The sequence below is a fragment of the Anser brachyrhynchus genome (genome assembly GCF_964034855.1).
Source record: "Anser brachyrhynchus genome assembly, contig: SCAFFOLD_112, whole genome shotgun sequence".
NCBI lineage: Eukaryota > Metazoa > Chordata > Aves > Anseriformes > Anatidae > Anser > Anser brachyrhynchus.
In genome coordinates, this window is record NW_027663998.1 from 175,071 (window position 1) to 184,032 (window position 8,962).

Genomic DNA, 8,962 nt, shown 5'->3' on the forward strand with positions numbered 1-8,962 from the left:
CTGGAGTCACTGCACTGCATCCCCAGTGGTGCCAGTGCACTCTCTGGACTCACTGCACTGCATCCCCAGTGGTGCCAGTGCACTCTCTGGACTCACTGCAGTGCATCCCCAGTGGTGCCAGTGCACTGTCTGGACTCACTGCACTGCATCCCGACTGGTGCCAGTGCACTCTCTGGAGTCACTGCACTGCATCCCCACTGGTGCCAGTGCACTCTCAGGACTCACTGCACTGCATCCCCACTGGTGCCAGTGCACTCTCTGGACTCACTGCAATGCATCCCCAGTGGTGCCAGTGCACTCTCTGGAGTCACTGCACTACATCCCCACTGGTGCCAGTGCACTCTCTGGACTCACTGCACTGCATCCCCACTGGTGCCAGTGCACTCTCTGGAGTCACTGCTTTGCATCCCCACTGGTGCCAGTGCACTCTCTGGACTCACTGCAATGCATCCCCAGTGATGCCAGTGCACTCTCTGGAGTCACTGCACTACATCCCCACTGGTGCCAGTGCACTCTCTGGACTCACTGCACTGCATCCCCACTGGTGCCAGTGCACTCTCTGGAGTCACTGCTTTGCATCCCCACTGGTGCCAGTGCACTCTCTGGACTCACTGCACTACATCCCCACTGGTGCCAGTGCACTCTCTGGACTCACTGCACTGCATCCCCACTGGTGCCAGTGCACTCTCTGGACTCACTGCACTGCATCCCCACTGCTGCCAGTGCACTCTCTGGACTCACTGCACTGCATCCCCACTGGTGCCATTGCACTCTCTGGACTGACTGCACTGCATCCCCACTGGTGCCAGTGCACTCTCTGCACTCACTGCACTGCATACCCACTGGTGCCAGTGCACTCTCTGGAGTCACTGCACTGCAACCCCACTGGTGCCAGTGCACTCTCTGGACTCACTACACTGCATCCCCAGTGGTGCCAGTGCACTCTCTGGACTCACTGCACTGCATCTCCACTGGTGCCAGTGCACTCTCTGGACTCACTGCACTGCATCCCCAGTAGTGCCAGTGCACTTTCTGGACTCACTGCAGTGCATCCCCACTGGTGCCAGTGCACTCTCTGGACTCACTGCACTGCATCCCCACTGGTGCCAATGCACTCTCTGGACTCACTGCACTGCATCCCCAGTGGTGCCAGTGCACTCTCTGGACTCACTGCACTGCATCCCCACTGGTGCCAGTGCACTCTCTGGAGTCACTGCACTGCATCCCCACTGCTGCCAGTGCACTCTCTGGAGTCACTGCACTGCATCCCCACTGGTAACAGTGCACTCTCTGGACTCACTGCACTGCATCCCCACTGGTGCCAGTGAACTCTCTGGACTCACTGCACTGCATCCCCAGTGGTGCCAGTGCACTCTCTGGACTCACTGCAGTGCATCCCCAGTGGTACCAGTGCACTGTCTGGACTCACTGCACTGCATCCCGACTGGTGCCAGTGCACTCTCTGGAGTCACTGCACTGCATCCCCACTGGTGCCAGTGCACTCTCGGGACTCACTGCACTGCATCCCCACTGGTGCCAGTGCACTCTCTGGACTCACTGCAATGCATTCCCAGTGGTGCCAGTGCACTCTCTGGAGTCACTGCACTGCAACCCCAGTGGTGCCAGTGCACTCTCTGGAGTCACTGCACTGCATCCCCAGTGATGCCAGTGCACTCTCTGGACTCACTGCACTGCATCACCACTGGTGCCAGTGCACTCTCTGGAGACACTGCAGTGCATCCCCAGTGGTGCCAGTGCACTCTCTGGAGTCACTGCTTTGCATCCCCACTGGTGCCATTGCACTCTCTGGACTGACTGCACTGCATCCCCACTGGTGCCAGTGCACTCTCTGCACTCACTGCACTGCATACCCACTGGTGCCAGTGCACTCTCTGGACTCACTGCACTGCAACCCCACTGGTGCCAGTGCACTCTCTGGACTCACTGCACTGCATCCCCAGTGGTGCCAGTGCACTCTCTGGACTCACTGCACTGCATCTCCACTGGTGCCAGTGCACTCTCTGGACTCACTGCACTGCATCCCCAGTAGTGCCAGTGCACTTTCTGGACTCACTGCACTGCATCCCCACTGGTGCCAGTGAACTCTCTGGACTCACTGCACTGCATTCCCAGTGGTGCCAGTGCACTCTCTGGACTCACTGCACTGCATCCCCTCTGGTGCCAGTGCACTTTCTGGAGTCACTGCACTGCATCCCTAGTGGTGCCAGTGAACTCTCTGGACTCACTGCACTGAATCCCCGGTGCTGCCAGTGCACTCTCTGGACTCACTGCCCTGCATCCCCACTGGTGCCAGTGCACTCTCTGGAGTCACTGCAGTGCATCCCCAGTGGTGCCAGTGCACTCTCTGGACTCACTGCACTGCATCCCCACTGGTGCCAGTGCACTCTAAGGACTCACTACACTGCACTGCATCCCCAGTGGTGCCAGTGAACTCTCTGGACTCACTGCACTGCATCCCCACTGGTGCCAGTGCACTCTCTGGACTCACTGCACTGCATCCCCACTGGTGCCAGTGCACTCTCTGGACTCACTGCAGTGCATCCCCACTGGTGCCAGTGCACTCTCTGGAGTCACTGCACTGCAACCCCACTGGTGCCAGTGCACTCTCTGGACTCACTGCACTGCATCCCCAGTGGTGCCAGTGCACTCTCTGGACTCACTGCACTGCATCTCCACTGGTGCCAGTGCACTCTCTGGACTCACTGCACTGCATCCCCAGTAGTGCCAGTGCACTTTCTGGACTCACTGCACTGCATCCCCACTGGTGCCAGTGAACTCTCTGGACTCACTGCACTGCATTCCCAGTGGTGCCAGTGCACTCTCTGGACTCACTGCACTGCATCCCCTCTGGTGCCAGTGCACTTTCTGGAGTCACTGCACTGCATCCCTAGTGGTGCCAGTGAACTCTCTGGACTCACTGCACTGAATCCCCGGTGGTGCCAGTGCACTCTCTGGACTCACTGCCCTGCATCCCCACTGGTGCCAGTGCACTCTCTGGAGTCACTGCAGTGCATCCCCAGTGGTGCCAGTGCACTCTCTGGACTCACTGCACTGCATCCCCACTGGTGCCAGTGCACTCTAAGGACTCACTACACTGCACTGCATCCCCAGTGGTGCCAGTGTACTCTCTGGACTCACTGCACTGCATCCCCACTGGTGCCAGTGCAGTCTCTGGACTCACTGCACTGCATCCCCACTGGTGCCAGTGCACTGTCTGGACTCACTGCAGTGCATCCCCACTGGTGCCAGTGCACTCTCTGGAGTCACTGCACTGCATCCCCACTGGTGCCAGTGAACTCTCTGGACTCACTGCACTGCATCCCCACTGGTGCCAGTGCACTCTCTGGACTCACTGCACTGCATCCCCAGTAGTGCCAGTGCACTTTCTGGACTCACTGCACTGCATCCCTAGTGGTGCCAGTGCACTCTCTGGAGTCACTGCACTGCATCCCCACTGGTACCAGTGCACTCTCTGGACTCACTGCACTGCATCCCCAGTGGTGCCAGTGCACTCTCTGGACTCACTGCAGTGCATCCCCAGTGGTGCCAGTGCACTGTCTGGACTCACTGCACTGCATCCCGACTGGTGCCAGTGCACTCTCTGGAGTCACTGCACTGCATCCCCACTGGTGCCAGTGCACTCTCAGGACTCACTGCACTGCATCCCCACTGGTGCCAGTGCACTCTCTGGACTCACTGCAATGCATCCCCAGTGGTGCCAGTGCACTCTCTGGAGTCACTGCACTGCAACCCCACTGGTGCCAGTGCACTCTCTGGAGTCACTGCACTGCATCCCCAGTGATGCCAGTGCACTCTCTGGACTCACTGCACTACATCCCCACTGGTGCCAGTGCACTCTCTGGACTCACTGCACTGCATCCCCACTGGTGCCAGTGCACTCTCTGGAGTCACTGCTTTGCATCCCCACTGGTGCCAGTGCACTCTCTGGACTCACTGCACTACATCCCCACTGGTGCCAGTGCACTCTCTGGACTCACTGCACTGCATCCCCACTGGTGCCAGTGCACTCTCTGGACTCACTGCACTGCATCCCCACTGCTGCCAGAGCACTCTCTGGAGTCACTGCACTGCATCCCCACTGGTGCCAGTGCACTCTCTGGACTCACTGCACTGCATCACCACTGCTGCCAGTGCACTCTCTACACTCACTGCACTGCATCCCCACTGGTGCCAGTGCACTCTCTGGACTCACTGCACTGCAACACCACTGGTGCCAGTGCACTCTCTGGACTCACTGCACTGCATCCCCACTGGTGCCAGTGCACTCTCTGGAGTCAGTGCACTGCATCCCCGCTGGTGCCAATGCACTCTCTGGACTCACTGCACTGCATCCCCAGTGGTGCCAGTGCACTCTCTGGACTCACTGCACTGCATCCGCACTGGTTCCAGTGCACTCTCTCAACTCACTGCACTGCATTCCCACTGGTGCCATTGCACTCTCTGGACTCACTGCTTTGCATTCCCACTGGTGCCATTGCACTCTCTGGACTCACTGCACTGCATCCCCACTGGTGCCAGTGCACTCTCTGGACTCACTGCACTGCATCCCCACTGGTGCCAGTGCACTCTCTGGACTCACTGCACTGCATCTCCAGTAGTGCCAGTGCACTTTCTGGAGTCACTGCACTGCATCCCCAGTGGTGCCAGTGCACTCTCTGCACTCACTGCACTGCATTCCCACTGGTGCCAGTGCACTCTCTGGACTCACTGCTTTGCATCCCCACTGGTGCCAGTGCACTCTCTGGAGTCACTGCACTGCATCCCCAGTGGTGCCAGTGCACTCTCTGGACTCACTGCACTACATCCCCACTGGTGCCAGTGCACTCTCTGGACTCACTGCTTTGCATCCCCACTGGTGCCAGTGCACTCTCTGGAGTCACTGCTTTGCATCCCCACTGGTGCCAGTGCACTCTCTGGACTCTCTGCACTACATCCCCACTGGTGCCAGTGCACTCTCTGGACTCACTGCACTGCATTCCCAGTGGTGCCAGTGCACTCTCTGGACTCACTGCACTGCATCCCCACTGGTGCCAGTGCACTTTCTGGAGTCACTGCACTGCATCCCTAGTGGTGCCAGTGAACTCTCTGGACTCACTGCACTGAATCCCCGGTGGTGCCAGTGCACTCTCTGGACTTACTGCACTGCATCCCCACTGGTGCCAGTGCACTCTCTGGAGTCACTGCTGTGCATCCCCACTGGTGCCAGTGCACTCTCTGGACTCACTGCACTGCATCCCCACTGGTGCCAGTGCACTCTAAGGACTCACTACACTGCACTGCATCCCCAGTGGTGCCAGTGAACTCTCTGGACTCACTGCACTGCATCCCCAGTAGTGCCAGTGAACTCTCTGGACTCACTGCACTGCATCCCCAGTGGTGCCAGTGCACTCTCTGGACTCACTGCACTGCATCCCCACTGGTGCCAGTGCACTCTCTGGACTCACTGCACTACATCCCCACTGGTGCCAGTGCACTCTCTGGACTCACTGCACTGCATCCCCACTGGTGCCAGTGCACTCTCTGGAGTCACTGCTTTGCATCCCCACTGGTGCCAGTGCACTCTCTGGACTCACTGCACTACATCCCCACTGGTGCCAGTGCACTCTCTGGACTCACTGCACTGCATCCCCACTGGTGCCAGTGCACTCTCTGGACTCACTGCACTGCATCCCCACTGCTGCCAGAGCACTCTCTGGAGTCACTGCACTGCATCCCCACTGGTGCCAGTGCACTCTCTGGACTCACTGCACTGCATGCCCCAGTGGTGCCAGTGCACTCTCTAGACTCACTGCACTGCATCCCCACTGGTGCCAGTGCACTCTCTGGACTCACTGCACTGCAACCCCACTGGTGCCAGTGCACTCTCTGGACTCACTGCACTGCATCCCCACTGGTGCCAGTGCACTCTCTGGAGTCAGTGCACTGCATCCCCACTGGTGCCAATGCACTCTCTGGACTCACTGCACTGCATCCCCAGTGGTGCCAGTGCACTCTCTGTAGACACTGCAGTGCATCCGCACTGGTTCCAGTGCACTCTCTCAACTCACTGCACTGCATTCCCACTGGTGCCAGTGCACTCTCTGGACTCACTGCTTTGCATTCCCACTGGTGCCATTGCACTCTCTGGACTCACTGCACTGCATCCCCACTGGTGCCAGTGCACTCTCTGGACTCACTGCACTGCATCCCCACTGCTGCCAGTGCACTCTCTGGACTCACTGCACTGCATCCCCAGTGGTGCCAGTGCACTCTCTGGACTCACTGCACTGCATCTCCAGTAGTGCCAGTGCACTTTCTGGAGTCACTGCACTGCATCCCCAGTGCTGCCAGTGCACTCTCTGGACTCACTGCACTGCATTCCCACTGGTGCCAGTGCACTCTCTGGACTCACTGCTTTGCATCCCCACTGGTGCCATTGCACTCTCCGGACTCACTGCAGTGCATCCCCACTGGTGCCAGTGCACTCTCTGGACTCACTGCATTACATCCCCACTGGTGCCAGTGCACTCTCTGGACTCACTACACTGCATCCCCACTGGTGCCAGTGCACTCTCTGGAGTCACTGCTTTGCATCCCCACTGGTGCCAGTGCACTCTCTGGACTCACTACACTACATCCCCACTGGTGCCAGTGCACTCTCTGGACTCACTGCACTGCATCCCCAGTGGTGCCAGTGCACTCTCTGGACTCACTGCACTGCCTCCCCACTGGTGCCAGTGCACTCTCTGGAGTCACTGCTCTGCATCCCCACTGGTGCCAGTGCACTGTCTGGACTCACTGCAGTACATCCCCACTGGTGCCAGTGCACTCCCTGGACTCACTGCACTGCATCCCCAGTGGTGCCAGTGCACTCTCTGGACTCACTGCACTGCATCCCCAGTGGTGCTAGTGCACTCTCTGGACTCACTGCACTGCATCCCCAGTGGTGCCAGTGCACTCTCTGGACTCACTGCACTGCATCCCCACTGGTGCCAGTGCACTCTCTGGAGTCACTGCACGACATCCCCAGTGGTGCCAGTGCACTCTCTGGAGTCACTGCAATGCATCCCCAGTGATGCCAATGCACTCTCTGGACTCACTGCACTGCATCCCCAGTGGTGCCAGTGCACTCTATGGAGACACTGCAGTGCATCCCCAGTGGTGCCAGTGCACTCTCTGGTGTCACTGCTTTGCATCCCCACTGGTGCCAGTGCACTCTCTGGACTGACTGCACTGCATCCCCACTGGTGCCAGTGCACTCTCTGGACTCACTGCACTGCATCCCCAAGAGTGCCAGTGCACTTTCTGGAGTCACTGCACTGCATCCCTAGTGGTGCCAGTGCACTCTCTGGACTCACTGCACTGAATCCCCGGTGGTGCCAGTGCACTCTCTGGACTCACTGCACTGCATCCCCAGTGGTGCCAGTGCACTCTCTGGACTCACTGCACTGCAACCCCACTGGTGCCAGTACACTCTAAGGACTCACTACACTGCACTGCATCCCCAGTGGTGCCAGTGAACTCTCTGTACTCACTGCACTGCATCCCCAGTGGTGCCAGTGCACTCTCTGGACTCACTGCAGTGCATCACCAGTGGTGACAGTGCACTCTCTGGAGTCACTGCTTTGCATCCCCACTAGTGCCAGTGCACTCTCTGGACTCACTGCACTACATCCCCACTGGTGCCAGTGCACTCTCTGGACTCACTGCACTGCATCCCCACTGGTGCAAGTGCACTCTCTGGACTCACTGCACTGCATCCCCACTGCTGCCAGAGCACTCTCTGGAGTCACTGCACTGCATCCCCACTGGTGCCAGTGCACTCTCTGGGCTCACTGCACTGCATCCCCACTGGTGCCAGTGCACTCTCTGGGCTCACTGCACTGCATCCCCACTGGTGCCAGTGCACTCTCTGGACTCACTGCACTGCATCCCCACTGGTGCCAGTGCACTCTCTGGAGTCACTGCACTTCATCCCCAGTGGTGCCAGTGCACTCTCTGGACTCACTGCACTGCATCCCCACTGCTGCCAGTGCACTCTCTGGAGTCACTGCACTGCATCCCCACTGGTGCCAGTGCACTCTCTGGACTCACTGCTTTGCATTCCCACTGGTGCCATTGCACTCTCTGGACTCACTGCACTGCATCCCCACTGGTGCCAGTGCACTCTCTGGACTCACTGCACTGCATCCCCACTGCTGCCAGTGCACTCTCTGGACTCACTGCACTGCATCCCCAGTGGTGCCAGTGCACTCTCTGGACTCACTGCACTGCATCTCCAGTAGTGCCAGTGCACTTTCTGGAGTCACTGCACTGCATCCCCAGTGCTGCCAGTGCACTCTCTGGACTCACTGCACTGCATTCCCACTGGTGCCAGTGCACTCTCTGGACTCACTGCTTTGCATCCCCACTGGTGCCATTGCACTCTCCGGACTCACTGCAGTGCATCCCCACTGGTGCCAGTGCACTCTCTGGACTCACTGCATTACATCCCCACTGGTGCCAGTGCACTCTCTGGACTCACTACACTGCATCCCCACTGGTGCCAGTGCACTCTCTGGAGTCACTGCTTTGCATCCCCACTGGTGCCAGTGCACTCTCTGGACTCACTACACTACATCCCCACTGGTGCCAGTGCACTCTCTGGACTCACTGCACTGCATCCCCAGTGGTGCCAGTGCACTCTCTGGACTCACTGCACTGCCTCCCCACTGGTGCCAGTGCACTCTCTGGAGTCACTGCTCTGCATCCCCACTGGTGCCAGTGCACTGTCTGGACTCACTGCAGTACATCCCCACTGGTGCCAGTGCACTCCCTGGACTCACTGCACTGCATCCCCAGTGGTGCCAGTGCACTCTCTGGACTCACTGCACTGCATCCCCAGTGGTGCTAGTGCACTCTCTGGACTCACTGCACTGCATCCCCAGTGGTGCCAGTGCAC